The 17,823-nt window shown below is 41.2% G+C and overlaps 17 non-coding genes across 17 annotated transcripts; all 17 read left to right on the top strand.

The window, feature by feature from the left end:
• Positions 1-561: 561 nt before the first annotated feature.
• LOC133546417 (U1 spliceosomal RNA) lies at positions 562-725 on the top strand. Its single transcript, XR_009805183.1, has one exon. It is a non-coding gene; the product is annotated as a U1 spliceosomal RNA (small nuclear RNA).
• Positions 726-1,575: 850 nt separating this feature from the next.
• On the top strand, positions 1,576-1,766 carry LOC133546330 (U2 spliceosomal RNA). The gene has a single exon (XR_009805102.1). It is a non-coding gene; the product is annotated as a U2 spliceosomal RNA (small nuclear RNA).
• An 899-nt stretch (positions 1,767-2,665) lies between these two features.
• On the top strand, positions 2,666-2,829 carry LOC133546294 (U1 spliceosomal RNA). The gene has a single exon (XR_009805066.1). It is a non-coding gene; the product is annotated as a U1 spliceosomal RNA (small nuclear RNA).
• An 850-nt stretch (positions 2,830-3,679) lies between these two features.
• LOC133546329 (U2 spliceosomal RNA) lies at positions 3,680-3,870 on the top strand. Its single transcript, XR_009805101.1, has one exon. It is a non-coding gene; the product is annotated as a U2 spliceosomal RNA (small nuclear RNA).
• A 900-nt stretch (positions 3,871-4,770) lies between these two features.
• Positions 4,771-4,934, top strand: LOC133546292 (U1 spliceosomal RNA). The gene has a single exon (XR_009805065.1). It is a non-coding gene; the product is annotated as a U1 spliceosomal RNA (small nuclear RNA).
• Positions 4,935-5,784: 850 nt separating this feature from the next.
• LOC133546328 (U2 spliceosomal RNA) lies at positions 5,785-5,975 on the top strand. Its single transcript, XR_009805100.1, has one exon. It is a non-coding gene; the product is annotated as a U2 spliceosomal RNA (small nuclear RNA).
• Positions 5,976-6,874: 899 nt separating this feature from the next.
• On the top strand, positions 6,875-7,038 carry LOC133546279 (U1 spliceosomal RNA). The gene has a single exon (XR_009805051.1). It is a non-coding gene; the product is annotated as a U1 spliceosomal RNA (small nuclear RNA).
• Positions 7,039-7,888: 850 nt separating this feature from the next.
• LOC133546327 (U2 spliceosomal RNA) lies at positions 7,889-8,079 on the top strand. Its single transcript, XR_009805099.1, has one exon. It is a non-coding gene; the product is annotated as a U2 spliceosomal RNA (small nuclear RNA).
• An 899-nt stretch (positions 8,080-8,978) lies between these two features.
• On the top strand, positions 8,979-9,142 carry LOC133546411 (U1 spliceosomal RNA). Its single transcript, XR_009805179.1, has one exon. It is a non-coding gene; the product is annotated as a U1 spliceosomal RNA (small nuclear RNA).
• Positions 9,143-9,992: 850 nt separating this feature from the next.
• LOC133546326 (U2 spliceosomal RNA) lies at positions 9,993-10,183 on the top strand. Its single transcript, XR_009805098.1, has one exon. It is a non-coding gene; the product is annotated as a U2 spliceosomal RNA (small nuclear RNA).
• Positions 10,184-11,082: 899 nt separating this feature from the next.
• On the top strand, positions 11,083-11,246 carry LOC133546291 (U1 spliceosomal RNA). The gene has a single exon (XR_009805064.1). It is a non-coding gene; the product is annotated as a U1 spliceosomal RNA (small nuclear RNA).
• An 850-nt stretch (positions 11,247-12,096) lies between these two features.
• Positions 12,097-12,287, top strand: LOC133546389 (U2 spliceosomal RNA). Its single transcript, XR_009805158.1, has one exon. It is a non-coding gene; the product is annotated as a U2 spliceosomal RNA (small nuclear RNA).
• Positions 12,288-13,186: 899 nt separating this feature from the next.
• Positions 13,187-13,350, top strand: LOC133546400 (U1 spliceosomal RNA). The gene has a single exon (XR_009805168.1). It is a non-coding gene; the product is annotated as a U1 spliceosomal RNA (small nuclear RNA).
• Positions 13,351-14,200: 850 nt separating this feature from the next.
• On the top strand, positions 14,201-14,391 carry LOC133546325 (U2 spliceosomal RNA). Its single transcript, XR_009805097.1, has one exon. It is a non-coding gene; the product is annotated as a U2 spliceosomal RNA (small nuclear RNA).
• An 899-nt stretch (positions 14,392-15,290) lies between these two features.
• LOC133546444 (U1 spliceosomal RNA) lies at positions 15,291-15,454 on the top strand. Its single transcript, XR_009805209.1, has one exon. It is a non-coding gene; the product is annotated as a U1 spliceosomal RNA (small nuclear RNA).
• An 850-nt stretch (positions 15,455-16,304) lies between these two features.
• Positions 16,305-16,495, top strand: LOC133546385 (U2 spliceosomal RNA). The gene has a single exon (XR_009805154.1). It is a non-coding gene; the product is annotated as a U2 spliceosomal RNA (small nuclear RNA).
• An 899-nt stretch (positions 16,496-17,394) lies between these two features.
• Positions 17,395-17,558, top strand: LOC133546388 (U1 spliceosomal RNA). The gene has a single exon (XR_009805157.1). It is a non-coding gene; the product is annotated as a U1 spliceosomal RNA (small nuclear RNA).
• Positions 17,559-17,823: the final 265 nt, after the last annotated feature.

The following is a 17,823-nucleotide window of genomic DNA, read 5'->3' as shown; positions in this document are numbered from 1 at the left end:
CCGGTTTTGCACATCGAGAGAGTGACATGGTTGCCCATTCTTCTGTGCAAAACATTTCCAACTGAGTCGAATTAGACGGAAGGTGTTTGTGAACGGCATTTTTCAGATATTGCCCAATATTTTGTATTGGAATTAGGTGTTTTTTTTTCAAGCTAATTTAAATGTGATTTGTTATGTTTCATTATGAAGTTGTTCAAGTTTGATGTCAGTGAAAATCTTATTCGGTGTAGTGTGTGCTACTCACCACTAGATGCTGACAGTGTAACATGTGTTACTGTCCCAAACAAAGAAACAGGAAGTGGCTGTAAAGGGAGGCAGGGACACCCAGTCCCTTCCAGTACAGGCTCGGCGTAGTAGTGTAGATTGAGTATTGGGAACAAATAGTTGTGTTCAAGTGTAATATCAATAGTGATAATAATGTAATGATCAAACAATGTTGTGTAGTTGAGTCTTTTACATGTGCAGGCTTGTTGAGTGTGTTTACTAGTGTGCACGCGGTGAGTCCATCACTTAACATGGTGTGTGTGTGAAGGACTTGTGCGTGTGAGCCATGTATAACTCATACTTACCTGGCAGGGGAGATACCATGATCATGAAGGTGGTTCACCTAGGGTGAGGCTCAGCCATTGCACTCTGGCTTTGTTGACCCTTACGAATTCCCCAAATGTGGGAATCTCGACTGCATAATTTGTGGTAGTGGGGGACTGCGTGCGCGCTCTCCCCTGATCATCTGTTAATGACAAAACACATCAAATGTCCCTGGAGTGCTTACATACTCTGTTATTGAAATGAACACATGGCGATGTAGCCACCATTTAGTGGTGAGTAACACATATTGCAATGTTAAAGATTCTCATTAAGTTTAAGTTTCAAACAAAACAACAATTCACCCTGACTGATCATGCAGTGAGTGCACGGAAAGCTGGTGTTGTACTGCCACCTACTGGTGACACCTATGCTGGCTATGCTTTTAACAATTTAACCTGTGTTGTTTATCAGTACAGGTACTGAGAAATTACTTATGAATAATTTCTAAGCATTTTATCACGCATTAGTTACAAGTAATGCTTGAGTCTTATGTGTTGCCTTCATTTCCGGTTTTAAGTGTTGTAGGTACCACTCCACGTCACTTGGTGGTGGAAGCGTTTGTCTCAATGGCACAAGAATTAAGCCGGAAGTAGTTTGGTCATGAGGCGGGCTCGACGATTAAATTGGTCAAATGTTGATTGTACAGCTACTTTGGGTTTTGCTCAAATATTCTACCAACCACCAACATTTATGTATTTTATAATGAAGTTTGTTTGTTTGGTTGAATGAGACTGGGGCGATGCGAGTGTTGGAAAAATGTATTTCGCCACTTACTATTGGACTGAGGTGTACCACGTGACCAGGAGTGATCAAACACTTCCGTTCATTTAAAGTCTTTGCAGCTTTGAAAATAATGCAGTCATTCAAAAAGTGCATGGTTGTTGTTTGGTGTGTTGATATGTGACGTTGTGGTTGATCAATGTGTGTAACCCTCACTGTAGGTTGTTGTGTCCGGAATGACATCCTCCCTTCTGACAACCAAGTGGCATCGCTTCTCGGCCTTTTGGCTAAGATCAAGTGTAGTATCTGTTCTTATCAGTTTAATATCTGATATGTCCCTTATCAGGGGACCATATATTAAATTGATTTTTGAATCAGGGAGCCGGAATAGGAGCTTGCTTCACCCACTCCACGCATTGACCTGGTATTGCAGTATCTCCAGGAACGGTGCACTCCTCTTCTTGTCTAAAAGAATTAAAATATCTGTACCAATATCTAAAATATAGTTGATCTTACAACAAGTTTTTGAGTTCTACAGCACAGACATCGCATGGACTGAGTTAATTCAGCTGTCGTTGCATACATGAATGTCGGACACAACACAATTACCACACGGGATAATGTGGTGTCTTGCAGGTGAAGTCGTCCCCGTCTTTGCATCTAGTTTTAAACATGCAAACTTTAAACGGATTAAACCGAACTTTCTTCAAGACGTTTCAGACGAGATACGATCAGAAAAGTGAACCATGTCGTGTGGAAAAGTTGCAAACAGTTGCGTGTCTTTGGGTCTGTTACTACCGGTTTTGCACATCGAGAGAGTGACATGGTTGCCCATTCTTCTGTGCAAAACATTTCCAACTGAGTCGAATTAGACGGAAGGTGTTTGTGAACGGCATTTTTCAGATATTGCCCAATATTTTGTATTGGAATTAGGTGTTTTTTTTCAAGCTAATTTAAATGTGATTTGTTATGTTTCATTATGAAGTTGTTCAAGTTTGATGTCAGTGAAAATCCTATTCGGTGTAGTGTGTGCTACTCACCACTAGATGCTGACAGTGTAACATGTGTTACTGTCCCAAACAAAGAAACAGGAAGTGGCTGTAAAGGGAGGCAGGGACACCCAGTCCCTTCCAGTACAGGCTCGGCGTAGTAGTGTAGATTGAGTATTGGGAACAAATAGTTGTGTTCAAGTGTAATATCAATAGTGATAATAATGTAATGATCAAACAATGCTGTGTAGTTGAGTCTTTTACATGTGCAGGCTTGTTGAGTGTGTTTACTAGTGTGCACGCGGTGAGTCCATCACTTAACATGGTGTGTGTGTGAAGGACTTGTGCGTGTGAGCCATGTATAACTCATACTTACCTGGCAGGGGAGATACCATGATCATGAAGGTGGTTCACCTAGGGTGAGGCTCAGCCATTGCACTCTGGCTTTTTTGACCCTTACGAATTCCCCAAATGTGGGAATCTCGACTGCATAATTTGTGGTAGTGGGGGACTGCGTGCGCGCTCTCCCCTGATCATCTGTTAATGACAAAACACATCAAATGTCCCTGGAGTGCTTACATACTCTGTTATTGAAATGAACACATGGCGATGTAGCCACCATTTAGTGGTGAGTAACACATATTGCAATGTTAAAGATTCTCATTAAGTTTAAGTTTCAAACAAAACAACAATTCACCCTGACTGATCATGCAGTGAGTGCACGGAAAGCTGGTGTTGTACTGCCACCTACTGGTGACACCTATGCTGGCTATGCTTTTAACAACATAACCTGTGTTGTTTATCAGTACAGGTACTGAGAAATTACTTATGAATAATTTCTAAGCATTTTATCACGCATTAGTTACAAGTAATGCTTAAGTCTTATGTGTTGCCTTCATTTCCGGTTTTAAGTGTTGTAGGTACCACTCCACGTCACTTGGTGGTGGAAGCGTTTGTCTCAATGGCACAAGAATTAAGCAGGAAGTAGTTTGGTCATGAGGCGGGCTCGACGATTAAATTGGTCAAATGTTGATTGTACAGCTACTTTGCGTTTTGCTAAAATATTCTACCAACCACCAACATTTATGTATTTTATAATGAAGTTTGTTTGTTTGGTTGAATGAGACTGGGGCGATGCGAGTGTTGGAAAAATGTATTTCGCCACTTACTATTGGACTGAGGTGTACCACGTGACCAGGAGTGATCAAACACTTCCGTTCATTTAAAGTCTTTGCAGCTTTGAAAATAATGCAGTCATTCAAAAAGTGCATGGTTGTTGTTTGGTGTGTTGATATGTGACGTTGTGGTTGATCAATGTGTGTAACCCTCACTGTAGGTTGTTGTGTCCGGAATGACATCCTCCCTTCTGACAACCAAGTGGCATCGCTTCTCGGCCTTTTGGCTAAGATCAAGTGTAGTATCTGTTCTTATCAGTTTAATATCTGATATGTCCCTTATCAGGGGACCATATATTAAATTGATTTTTGAATCAGGGAGCCGGAATAGGAGCTTGCTTCACCCACTCCACGCATTGACCTGGTATTGCAGTATCTCCAGGAACGGTGCACTCCTCTTCTTGTCTAAAACAATTAAAATATCTGTACCAATATCTAAAATACAGTTGATCTTACAACAAGTTTTTGAGTTCTACAGCACAGACATTGCATGGACTGAGTTAATTCAGCTGTCGTTGCATACATGAATATCGGACACAACACAATTACCACACGGGATAATGTGGTGTCTTGCAGGAGAAGTCGTCCCCGTCTTTGCATCTAGTTTTAAACATGCAAACTTTAAACGGATTAAACCGAACTTTCTTCAAGACGTTTCAGACGAGATACGATCAGAAAAGTGAACCATGTCGTGTGGAAAAGTTGCAAACAGTTGCGTGTCTTTGGGTCTGTTACTACCGGTTTTGCACATCGAGAGAGTGACATGGTTGCCCATTCTTCTGTGCAAAACATTTCCAACTGAGTCGAATTAGACGGAAGGTGTTTGTGAACGGCATTTTTCAGATATTGCCCAATATTTTGTATTGGAATTAGGTGTTTTTTTTTCAAGCTAATTTAAATGTGATTTGTTATGTTTCATTATGAAGTTGTTCAAGTTTGATGTCAGTGAAAATCTTATTCGGTGTAGTGTGTGCTACTCACCACTAGATGCTGACAGTGTAACATGTGTTACTGTCCCAAACAAAGAAACAGGAAGTGGCTGTAAAGGGAGGCAGGGACACCCAGTCCCTTCCAGTACAGGCTCGGCGTAGTAGTGTAGATTGAGTATTGGGAACAAATAGTTGTGTTCAAGTGTAATATCAATAGTGATAATAATGTAATGATCAAACACTGTTGTGTAGTTGAGTCTTTTACATGTGCAGGCTTGTTGAGTGTGTTTACTAGTGTGCACGCGGTGAGTCCATCACTTAACATGGTGTGTGTGTGAAGGACTTGTGCGTGTGAGCCATGTATAACTCATACTTACCTGGCAGGGGAGATACCATGATCATGAAGGTGGTTCACCTAGGGTGAGGCTCAGCCATTGCACTCTGGCTTTTTTGACCCTTACGAATTCCCCAAATGTGGGAATCTCGACTGCATAATTTGTGGTAGTGGGGGACTGCGTGCGCGCTCTCCCCTGATCATCTGTTAATGACAAAACACATCAAATGTCCCTGGAGTGCTTACATACTCTGTTATTGAAATGAACACATGGCGATGTAGCCAGCATTTAGTGGTGAGTAACACATATTGCAATGTTAAAGATTCTCATTAAGTTTAAGTTTCAAACAAAACAACAATTCACCCTGACTGATCATGCAGTGAGTGCACGGAAAGCTGGTGTTGTACTGCCACCTACTGGTGACACCTATGCTGGCTATGCTTTTAACAACATAACCTGTGTTGTTTATCAGTACAGGTACTGAGAAATTACTTATGAATAATTTCTAAGCATTTTATCACGCATTAGTTACAAGTAATGCTTAAGTCTTATGTGTTGCCTTCATTTCCGGTTTTAAGTGTTGTAGGTACCACTCCACGTCACTTGGTGGTGGAAGCGTTTGTCTCAATGGCACAAGAATTAAGCCGGAAGTAGTTTGGTCATGAGGCGGGCTCGACGATTAAATTGGTCAAATGTTGATTGTACAGCTACTTTGCGTTTTGCTCAAATATTCTACCAACCACCAACATTTATGTATTTTATAATGAAGTTTGTTTGTTTGGTTGAATGAGACTGGGGCGATGCGAGTGTTGGAAAAATGTATTTCGCCACTTACTATTGGACTGAGGTGTACCACGTGACCAGGAGTGATCAAACACTTCCGTTCATTTAAAGTCTTTGCAGCTTTGAAAATAATGCAGTCATTCAAAAAGTGCATGGTTGTTGTTTGGTGTGTTGATATGTGGCGTTGTGGTTGATCAATGTGTGTAACCCTCACTGTAGGTTGTTGTGTCCGGAATGACATCCTCCCTTCTGACAACCAAGTGGCATCGCTTCTCGGCCTTTTGGCTAAGATCAAGTGTAGTATCTGTTCTTATCAGTTTAATATCTGATATGTCCCTTATCAGGGGACCATATATTAAATTGATTTTTGAATCAGGGAGCCGGAATAGGAGCTTGCTTCACCCACTCCACGCATTGACCTGGTATTGCAGTATCTCCAGGAACGGTGCACTCCTCTTCTTGTCTAAAACAATTAAAATATCTGTACCAATATCTAAAATACAGTTGATCTTACAACAAGTTTTTGAGTTCTACAGTACAGACATTGCATGGACTGAGTTAATTCAGCTGTCGTTGCATACATGAATATCGGACACAACACAATTACCACACGGGATAATGTGGTGTCTTGCAGGTGAAGTCGTCCCCGTCTTTGCATCTAGTTTTAAACATGCAAACTTTAAACGGATTAAACCGAACTTTCTTCAAGACGTTTCAGACGAGATACGATCAGAAAAGTGAACCATGTCGTGTGGAAAAGTTGCAAACAGTTGCGTGTCTTTGGGTCTGTTACTACCGGTTTTGCACATCGAGAGAGTGACATGGTTGCCCATTCTTCTGTGCAAAACATTTCCAACTGAGTCGAATTAGACGGAAGGTGTTTGTGAACGGCATTTTTCAGATATTGCCCAATATTTTGTATTGGAATTAGGTGTTTTTTTTCAAGCTAATTTAAATGTGATTTGTTATGTTTCATTATGAAGTTGTTCAAGTTTGATGTCAGTGAAAATCTTATTCGGTGTAGTGTGTGCTACTCACCACTAGATGCTGACAGTGTAACATGTGTTACTGTCCCAAACAAAGAAACAGGAAGTGGCTGTAAAGGGAGGCAGGGACACCCAGTCCCTTCCAGTACAGGCTCGGCGTAGTAGTGTAGATTGAGTATTGGGAACAAATAGTTGTGTTCAAGTGTAATATCAATAGTGATAATAATGTAATGATCAAACAATGTTGTGTAGTTGAGTCTTTTACATGTGCAGGCTTGTTGAGTGTGTTTACTAGTGTGCACGCGGTGAGTCCATCACTTAACATGGTGTGTGTGTGAAGGACTTGTGCGTGTGAGCCATGTATAACTCATACTTACCTGGCAGGGGAGATACCATGATCATGAAGGTGGTTCACCTAGGGTGAGGCTCAGCCATTGCACTCTGGCTTTGTTGACTCTTACGAATTCCCCAAATGTGGGAATCTCGACTGCATAATTTGTGGTAGTGGGGGACTGCGTGCGCGCTCTCCCCTGATCATCTGTTAATGACAAAACACATCAAATGTCCCTGGAGTGCTTACATACTCTGTTATTGAAATGAACACATGGCGATGTAGCCACCATTTAGTGGTGAGTAACACATATTGCAATGTTAAAGATTCTCATTAAGTTTAAGTTTAAAACAAAACAACAATTCACCCTGACTGATCATGCAGTGAGTGCACGGAAAGCTGGTGTTGTACTGCCACCTACTGGTGACACCTATGCTGGCTATGCTTTTAACAATTTAACCTGTGTTGTTTATCAGTACAGGTACTGAGAAATTACTTATGAATAATTTCTAAGCATTTTATCACGCATTAGTTACAAGTAATGCTTGAGTCTTATGTGTTGCCTTCATTTCCGGTTTTAAGTGTTGTAGGTACCACTCCACGTCACTTGGTGGTGGAAGCGTTTGTCTCAATGGCACAAGAATTAAGCCGGAAGTAGTTTGGTCATGAGGCGGGCTCGACGATTAAATTGGTCAAATGTTGATTGTACAGCTACTTTGCGTTTTGCTCAAATATTCTACCAACCACCAACATTTATGTATTTTATAATGAAGTTTGTTTGTTTGGTTGAATGAGACTGGGGCGATGCGAGTGTTGGAAAAATGTATTTCGCCACTTACTATTGGACTGAGGTGTACCACGTGACCAGGAGTGATCAAACACTTCCGTTCATTTAAAGTCTTTGCAGCTTTGAAAATAATGCAGTCATTCAAAAAGTGCATGGTTGTTGTTTGTAGTGTTGATATGTGGCGTTGTGGTTGATCAATGTGTGTAACCCTCACTGTAGGTTGTTGTGTCCGGAATGACATCCTCCCTTCTGACAACCAAGTGGCATCGCTTCTCGGCCTTTTGGCTAAGATCAAGTGTAGTATCTGTTCTTATCAGTTTAATATCTGATATGTCCCTTATCAGGGGACCATATATTAAATTGATTTTTGAATCAGGGAGCCGGAATAGGAGCTTGCTTCACCCACTCCACGCATTGACCTGGTATTGCAGTATCTCCAGGAACGGTGCACTCCTCTTCTTGTCTAAAACAATTAAAATATCTGTACCAATATCTAAAATACAGTTGATCTTACAACAAGTTTTTGAGTTCTACAGTACAGACATTGCATGGACTGAGTTAATTCAGCTGTCGTTGCATACATGAATATCGGACACAACACAATTACCACACGGGATAATGTGGTGTCTTGCAGGTGAAGTCGTCCCCGTCTTTGCATCTAGTTTTAAACATGCAAACTTTAAACGGATTAAACCGAACTTTCTTCAAGACGTTTCAGACGAGATACGATCAGAAAAGTGAACCATGTCGTGTGGAAAAGTTGCAAACAGTTGCGTGTCTTTGGGTCTGTTACTACCGGTTTTGCACATCGAGAGAGTGACATGGTTGCCCATTCTTCTGTGCAAAACATTTCCAACTGAGTCGAATTAGACGGAAGGTGTTTGTGAACGGCATTTTTCAGATATTGCCCAATATTTTGTATTGGAATTAGGTGTTTTTTTTCAAGCTAATTTAAATGTGATTTGTTATGTTTCATTATGAAGTTGTTCAAGTTTGATGTCAGTGAAAATCTTATTCGGTGTAGTGTGTGCTACTCACCACTAGATGCTGACAGTGTAACATGTGTTACTGTCCCAAACAAAGAAACAGGAAGTGGCTGTAAAGGGAGGCAGGGACACCCAGTCCCTTCCAGTACAGGCTCGGCGTAGTAGTGTAGATTGAGTATTGGGAACAAATAGTTGTGTTCAAGTGTAATATCAATAGTGATAATAATGTAATGATCAAACAATGCTGTGTAGTTGAGTCTTTTACATGTGCAGGCTTGTTGAGTGTGTTTACTAGTGTGCACGCGGTGAGTCCATCACTTAACATGGTGTGTGTGTGAAGGACTTGTGCGTGTGAGCCATGTATAACTCATACTTACCTGGCAGGGGAGATACCATGATCATGAAGGTGGTTCACCTAGGGTGAGGCTCAGCCATTGCACTCTGGCTTTGTTGACCCTTACGAATTCCCCAAATGTGGGAATCTCGACTGCATAATTTGTGGTAGTGGGGGACTGCGTGCGCGCTCTCCCCTGATCATCTGTTAATGACAAAACACATCAAATGTCCCTGGAGTGCTTACATACTCTGTTATTGAAATGAACACATGGCGATGTAGCCACCATTTAGTGGTGAGTAACACATATTGCAATGTTAAAGATTCTCATTAAGTTTAAGTTTCAAACAAAACAACAATTCACCCTGACTGATCATGCAGTGAGTGCACGGAAAGCTGGTGTTGTACTGCCACCTACTGGTGACACCTATGCTGGCTATGCTTTTAACAATTTAACCTGTGTTGTTTATCAGTACAGGTACTGAGAAATTACTTATGAATAATTTCTAAGCATTTTATCACGCATTAGTTACAAGTAATGCTTGAGTCTTATGTGTTGCCTTCATTTCCGGTTTTAAGTGTTGTAGGTACCACTCCACGTCACTTGGTGGTGGAAGCGTTTGTCTCAATGGCACAAGAATTAAGCCGGAAGTAGTTTGGTCATGAGGCGGGCTCGACGATTAAATTGGTCAAATGTTGATTGTACAGCTACTTTGGGTTTTGCTCAAATATTCTACCAACCACCAACATTTATGTATTTTATAATGAAGTTTGTTTGTTTGGTTGAATGAGACTGGGGCGATGCGAGTGTTGGAAAAATGTATTTCGCCACTTACTATTGGACTGAGGTGTACCACGTGACCAGGGGTGATCAAACACTTCCGTTCATTTAAAGTCTTTGCAGCTTTGAAAATAATGCAGTCATTCAAAAAGTGCATGGTTGTTGTTTGGTGTGTTGATATGTGACGTTGTGGTTGATCAATGTGTGTAACCCTCACTGTAGGTTGTTGTGTCCGGAATGACATCCTCCCTTCTGACAGCCAAGTGGCATCGCTTCTCGGCCTTTTGGCTAAGATCAAGTGTAGTATCTGTTCTTATCAGTTTAATATCTGATATGTCCCTTATCAGGGGACCATATATTAAATTGATTTTTGAATCAGGGAGCCGGAATAGGAGCTTGCTTCACCCACTCCACGCATTGACCTGGTATTGCAGTATCTCCAGGAACGGTGCACTCCTCTTCTTGTCTAAAACAATTAAAATATCTGTACCAATATCTAAAATATAGTTGATCTTACAACAAGTTTTTGAGTTCTACAGCACAGACATTGCATGGACTGAGTTAATTCAGCTGTCGTTGCATACATGAATATCGGACACAACACAATTACCACACGGGATAATGTGGTGTCTTGCAGGTGAAGTCGTCCCCGTCTTTGCATCTAGTTTTAAACATGCAAACTTTAAACGGATTAAACCGAACTTTCTTCAAGACGTTTCAGACGAGATACGATCAGAAAAGTGAACCATGTCGTGTGGAAAAGTTGCAAACAGTTGCGTGTCTTTGGGTCTGTTACTACCGGTTTTGCACATCGAGAGAGTGACATGGTTGCCCATTCTTCTGTGCAAAACATTTCCAACTGAGTCGAATTAGACGGAAGGTGTTTGTGAACGGCATTTTTCAGATATTATCCAATATTTTGTATTGGAATTAGGTGTTTTTTTTCAAGCTAATTTAAATGTGATTTGTTATGTTTCATTATGAAGTTGTTCAAGTTTGATGTCAGTGAAAATCTTATTCGGTGTAGTGTGTGCTACTCACCACTAGATGCTGACAGTGTAACATGTGCTACTGTCCCAAACAAAGAAACAGGAAGTGGCTGTAAAGGGAGGCAGGGACACCCAGTCCCTTCCAGTACAGGCTCGGCGTAGTAGTGTAGATTGAGTATTGGGAACAAATAGTTGTGTTCAAGTGTAATATCAATAGTGATAATAATGTAATGATCAAACAATGTTGTGTAGTTGAGTCTTTTACATGTGCAGGCTTGTTGAGTGTGTTTACTAGTGTGCACGCGGTGAGTCCATCACTTAACATGGTGTGTGTGTGAAGGACTTGTGCGTGTGAGCCATGTATAACTCATACTTACCTGGCAGGGGAGATACCATGATCATGAAGGTGGTTCACCTAGGGTGAGGCTCAGCCATTGCACTCTGGCTTTTTTGACCCTTACGAATTCCCCAAATGTGGGAATCTCGACTGCATAATTTGTGGTAGTGGGGGACTGCGTGCGCGCTCTCCCCTGATCATCTGTTAATGACAAAACACATCAAATGTCCCTGGAGTGCTTACATACTCTGTTATTGAAATGAACACATGGCGATGTAGCCACCATTTAGTGGTGAGTAACACATATTGCAATGTTAAAGATTCTCATTAAGTTTAAGTTTCAAACAAAACAACAATTCACCCTGACTGATCATGCAGTGAGTGCACGGAAAGCTGGTGTTGTACTGCCACCTACTGGTGACACCTATGCTGGCTATGCTTTTAACAACATAACCTGTGTTGTTTATCAGTACAGGTACTGAGAAATTACTTATGAATAATTTCTAAGCATTTTATCACGCATTAGTTACAAGTAATGCTTAAGTCTTATGTGTTGCCTTCATTTCCGGTTTTAAGTGTTGTAGGTACCACTCCACGTCACTTGGTGGTGGAAGCGTTTGTCTCAATGGCACAAGAATTAAGCCGGAAGTAGTTTGGTCATGAGGCGGGCTCGACGATTAAATTGGTCAAATGTTGATTGTACAGCTACTTTGCGTTTTGCTCAAATATTCTACCAACCACCAACATTTATGTATTTTATAATGAAGTTTGTTTGTTTGGTTGAATGAGACTGGGGCGATGCGAGTGTTGGAAAAATGTATTTCGCCACTTACTATTGGACTGAGGTGTACCACGTGACCAGGAGTGATCAAACACTTCCGTTCATTTAAAGTCTTTGCAGCTTTGAAAATAATGCAGTCATTCAAAAAGTGCATGGTTGTTGTTTGGTGTGTTGATATGTGACGTTGTGGTTGATCAATGTGTGTAACCCTCACTGTAGGTTGTTGTGTCCGGAATGACATCCTCCCTTCTGACAACCAAGTGGCATCGCTTCTCGGCCTTTTGGCTAAGATCAAGTGTAGTATCTGTTCTTATCAGTTTAATATCTGATATGTCCCTTATCAGGGGACCATATATTAAATTGATTTTTGAATCAGGGAGCCGGAATAGGAGCTTGCTTCACCCACTCCACGCATGGACCTGGTATTGCAGTATCTCCAGGAACGGTGCACTCCTCTTCTTGTCTAAAACAATTAAAATATCTGTACCAATATCTAAAATACAGTTGATCTTACAACAAGTTTTTGAGTTCTACAGCACAGACATTGCATGGACTGAGTTAATTCAGCTGTCGTTGCATACATGAATATCGGACACAACACAATTACCACACGGGATAATGTGGTGTCTTGCAGGTGAAGTCGTCCCCGTCTTTGCATCTAGTTTTAAACATGCAAACTTTAAACGGATTAAACCGAACTTTCTTCAAGACGTTTCAGACGAGATACGATCAGAAAAGTGAACCATGTCGTGTGGAAAAGTTGCAAACAGTTGCGTGTCTTTGGGTCTGTTACTACCGGTTTTGCACATCGAGAGAGTGACATGGTTGCCCATTCTTCTGTGCAAAACATTTCCAACTGAGTCGAATTAGACGGAAGGTGTTTGTGAACGGCATTTTTCAGATATTGCCCAATATTTTGTATTGGAATTAGGTGTTTTTTTTCAAGCTAATTTAAATGTGATTTGTTATGTTTCATTATGAAGTTGTTCAAGTTTGATGTCAGTGAAAATCTTATTCGGTGTAGTGTGTGCTACTCACCACTAGATGCTGACAGTGTAACATGTGTTACTGTCCCAAACAAAGAAACAGGAAGTGGCTGTAAAGGGAGGCAGGGACACCCAGTCCCTTCCAGTACAGGCTCGGCGTAGTAGTGTAGATTGAGTATTGGGAACAAATAGTTGTGTTCAAGTGTAATATCAATAGTGATAATAATGTAATGATCAAACAATGCTGTGTAGTTGAGTCTTTTACATGTGCAGGCTTGTTGAGTGTGTTTACTAGTGTGCACGCGGTGAGTCCATCACTTAACATGGTGTGTGTGTGAAGGACTTGTGCGTGTGAGCCATGTATAACTCATACTTACCTGGCAGGGGAGATACCATGATCATGAAGGTGGTTCACCTAGGGTGAGGCTCAGCCATTGCACTCTGGCTTTGTTGACCCTTACGAATTCCCCAAATGTGGGAATCTCGACTGCATAATTTGTGGTAGTGGGGGACTGCGTGCGCGCTCTCCCCTGATCATCTGTTAATGACAAAACACATCAAATGTCCCTGGAGTGCTTACATACTCTGTTATTGAAATGAACACATGGCGATGTAGCCACCATTTAGTGGTGAGTAACACATATTGCAATGTTAAAGATTCTCATTAAGTTTAAGTTTCAAACAAAACAACAATTCACCCTGACTGATCATGCAGTGAGTGCACGGAAAGCTGGTGTTGTACTGCCACCTACTGGTGACACCTATGCTGGCTATGCTTTTAACAATTTAACCTGTGTTGTTTATCAGTACAGGTACTGAGAAATTACTTATGAATAATTTCTAAGCATTTTATCACGCATTAGTTACAAGTAATGCTTGAGTCTTATGTGTTGCCTTCATTTCCGGTTTTAAGTGTTGTAGGTACCACTCCACGTCACTTGGTGGTGGAAGCGTTTGTCTCAATGGCACAAGAATTAAGCCGGAAGTAGTTTGGTCATGAGGCGGGCTCGACGATTAAATTGGTCAAATGTTGATTGTACAGCTACTTTGGGTTTTGCTCAAATATTCTACCAACCACCAACATTTATGTATTTTATAATGAAGTTTGTTTGTTTGGTTGAATGAGACTGGGGCGATGCGAGTGTTGGAAAAATGTATTTCGCCACTTACTATTGGACTGAGGTGTACCACGTGACCAGGAGTGATCAAACACTTCCGTTCATTTAAAGTCTTTGCAGCTTTGAAAATAATGCAGTCATTCAAAAAGTGCATGGTTGTTGTTTGGTGTGTTGATATGTGACGTTGTGGTTGATCAATGTGTGTAACCCTCACTGTAGGTTGTTGTGTCCGGAATGACATCCTCCCTTCTGACAACCAAGTGGCATCGCTTCTCGGCCTTTTGGCTAAGATCAAGTGTAGTATCTGTTCTTATCAGTTTAATATCTGATATGTCCCTTATCAGGGGACCATATATTAAATTGATTTTTGAATCAGGGAGCCGGAATAGGAGCTTGCTTCACCCACTCCACGCATTGACCTGGTATTGCAGTATCTCCAGGAACGGTGCACTCCTCTTCTTGTCTAAAAGAATTAAAATATCTGTACCAATATCTAAAATATAGTTGATCTTACAACAAGTTTTTGAGTTCTACAGCACAGACATCGCATGGACTGAGTTAATTCAGCTGTCGTTGCATACATGAATGTCGGACACAACACAATTACCACACGGGATAATGTGGTGTCTTGCAGGTGAAGTCGTCCCCGTCTTTGCATCTAGTTTTAAACATGCAAACTTTAAACGGATTAAACCGAACTTTCTTCAAGACGTTTCAGACGAGATACGATCAGAAAAGTGAACCATGTCGTGTGGAAAAGTTGCAAACAGTTGCGTGTCTTTGGGTCTGTTACTACCGGTTTTGCACATCGAGAGAGTGACATGGTTGCCCATTCTTCTGTGCAAAACATTTCCAACTGAGTCGAATTAGACGGAAGGTGTTTGTGAACGGCATTTTTCAGATATTGCCCAATATTTTGTATTGGAATTAGGTGTTTTTTTTCAAGCTAATTTAAATGTGATTTGTTATGTTTCATTATGAAGTTGTTCAAGTTTGATGTCAGTGAAAATCCTATTCGGTGTAGTGTGTGCTACTCACCACTAGATGCTGACAGTGTAACATGTGTTACTGTCCCAAACAAAGAAACAGGAAGTGGCTGTAAAGGGAGGCAGGGACACCCAGTCCCTTCCAGTACAGGCTCGGCGTAGTAGTGTAGATTGAGTATTGGGAACAAATAGTTGTGTTCAAGTGTAATATCAATAGTGATAATAATGTAATGATCAAACAATGCTGTGTAGTTGAGTCTTTTACATGTGCAGGCTTGTTGAGTGTGTTTACTAGTGTGCACGCGGTGAGTCCATCACTTAACATGGTGTGTGTGTGAAGGACTTGTGCGTGTGAGCCATGTATAACTCATACTTACCTGGCAGGGGAGATACCATGATCATGAAGGTGGTTCACCTAGGGTGAGGCTCAGCCATTGCACTCTGGCTTTGTTGACCCTTACGAATTACCCAAATGTGGGAATCTCGACTGCATAATTTGTGGTAGTGGGGGACTGCGTGCGCGCTCTCCCCTGATCATCTGTTAATGACAAAACACATCAAATGTCCCTGGAGTGCTTACATACTCTGTTATTGAAATGAACACATGGCGATGTAGCCAACATTTAGTGGTGAGTAACACATATTGCAATGTTAAAGATTCTCATTAAGTTTAAGTTTCAAACAAAACAACAATTCACCCTGACTGATCATGCAGTGAGTGCACGGAAAGCTGGTGTTGTACTGCCACCTACTGGTGACACCTATGCTGGCTATGCTTTTAACAACATAACCTGTGTTGTTTATCAGTACAGGTACTGAGAAATTACTTATGAATAATTTCTAAGCATTTTATCACGCATTAGTTACAAGTAATGCTTAAGTCTTATGTGTTGCCTTCATTTCCGGTTTTAAGTGTTGTAGGTACCACTCCACGTCACTTGGTGGTGGAAGCGTTTGTCTCAATGGCACAAGAATTAAGCCGGAAGTAGTTTGGTCATGAGGCGGGCTCGACGATTAAATTGGTCAAATGTTGATTGTACAGCTACTTTGCGTTTTGCTCAAATATTCTACCAACCACCAACATTTATGTATTTTATAATGAAGTTTGTTTGTTTGGTTGAATGAGACTGGGGCGATGCGAGTGTTGGAAAAATGTATTTCGCCACTTACTATTGGACTGAGGTGTACCACGTGACCAGGGGTGATCAAACACTTCCGTTCATTTAAAGTCTTTGCAGCTTTGAAAATAATGCAGTCATTCAAAAAGTGCATGGTTGTTGTTTGGTGTGTTGATATGTGACGTTGTGGTTGATCAATGTGTGTAACCCTCACTGTAGGTTGTTGTGTCCGGAATGACATCCTCCCTTCTGACAGCCAAGTGGCATCGCTTCTCGGCCTTTTGGCTAAGATCAAGTGTAGTATCTGTTCTTATCAGTTTAATACCTGATATGTCCCTTATCAGGGGACCATATATTAAATTGATTTTTGAATCAGGGAGCCGGAATAGGAGCTTGCTTCACCCACTCCACGCATTGACCTGGTATTGCAGTATCTCCAGGAACGGTGCACTCCTCTTCTTGTCTAAAACAATTAAAATATCTGTACCAATATCTAAAATATAGTTGATCTTACAACAAGTTTTTGAGTTCTACAGCACAGACATCGCATGGACTGAGTTAATTCAGCTGTCGTTGCATACATGAATATCGGACACAACACAATTACCACACGGGATAATGTGGTGTCTTGCAGGTGAAGTCGTCCCCGTCTTTGCATCTAGTTTTAAACATGCAAACTTTAAACGGATTAAACCGAACTTTCTTCAAGACGTTTCAGACGAGATACGATCAGAAAAGTGAACCATGTCGTGTGGAAAAGTTGCAAACAGTTGCGTGTCTTTGGGTCTGTTACTACCGGTTTTGCACATCGAGAGAGTGACATGGTTGCCCATTCTTCTGTGCAAAACATTTCCAACTGAGTCGAATTAGACGGAAGGTGTTTGTGAACGGCATTTTTCAGATATTGCCCAATATTTTGTATTGGAATTAGGTGTTTTTTTTCAAGCTAATTTAAATGTGATTTGTTATGTTTCATTATGAAGTTGTTCAAGTTTGATGTCAGTGAAAATCTTATTCGGTGTAGTGTGTGCTACTCACCACTAGATGCTGACAGTGTAACATGTGTTACTGTCCCAAACAAAGAAACAGGAAGTGGCTGTAAAGGGAGGCAGGGACACCCAGTCCCTTCCAGTACAGGCTCGGCGTAGTAGTGTAGATTGAGTATTGGGAACAAATAGTTGTGTTCAAGTGTAATATCAATAGTGATAATAATGTAATGATCAAACAATGCTGTGTAGTTGAGTCTTTTACATGTGCAGGCTTGTTGAGTGTGTTTACTAGTGTGCACGCGGTGAGTCCATCACTTAACATGGTGTGTGTGTGAAGGACTTGTGCGTGTGAGCCATGTATAACTCATACTTACCTGGCAGGGGAGATACCATGATCATGAAGGTGGTTCACCTAGGGTGAGGCTCAGCCATTGCACTCTGGCTTTGTTGACCCTTACGAATTCCCCAAATGTGGGAATCTCGACTGCATAATTTGTGGTAGTGGGGGACTGCGTGCGCGCTCTCCCCTGATCATCTGTTAATGACAAAACACATCAAATGTCCCTGGAGTGCTTACATACTCTGTTATTGAAATGAACACATGGCGATGTAGCCACCATTTAGTGGTGAGTAACACATATTGCAATGTTAAAGATTCTCATTTAGTTTAAGTTTCAAACAAAACAACAATTCACCCTGACTGATCATGCAGTGAGTGCACGGAAAGCTGGTGTTGTACTGCCACCTACTGGTGACACCTATGCTGGCTATGCTTTTAACAACATAACCTGTGTT

Source organism: Nerophis ophidion, linkage group LG29 (genome assembly GCF_033978795.1).
Source record: "Nerophis ophidion isolate RoL-2023_Sa linkage group LG29, RoL_Noph_v1.0, whole genome shotgun sequence".
Classification (NCBI taxonomy): domain Eukaryota; kingdom Metazoa; phylum Chordata; class Actinopteri; order Syngnathiformes; family Syngnathidae; genus Nerophis; species Nerophis ophidion.
The sequence above is the reverse complement of the archived record's forward strand: the minus strand, read 5'-3'. Positions and strand labels throughout refer to the sequence as shown.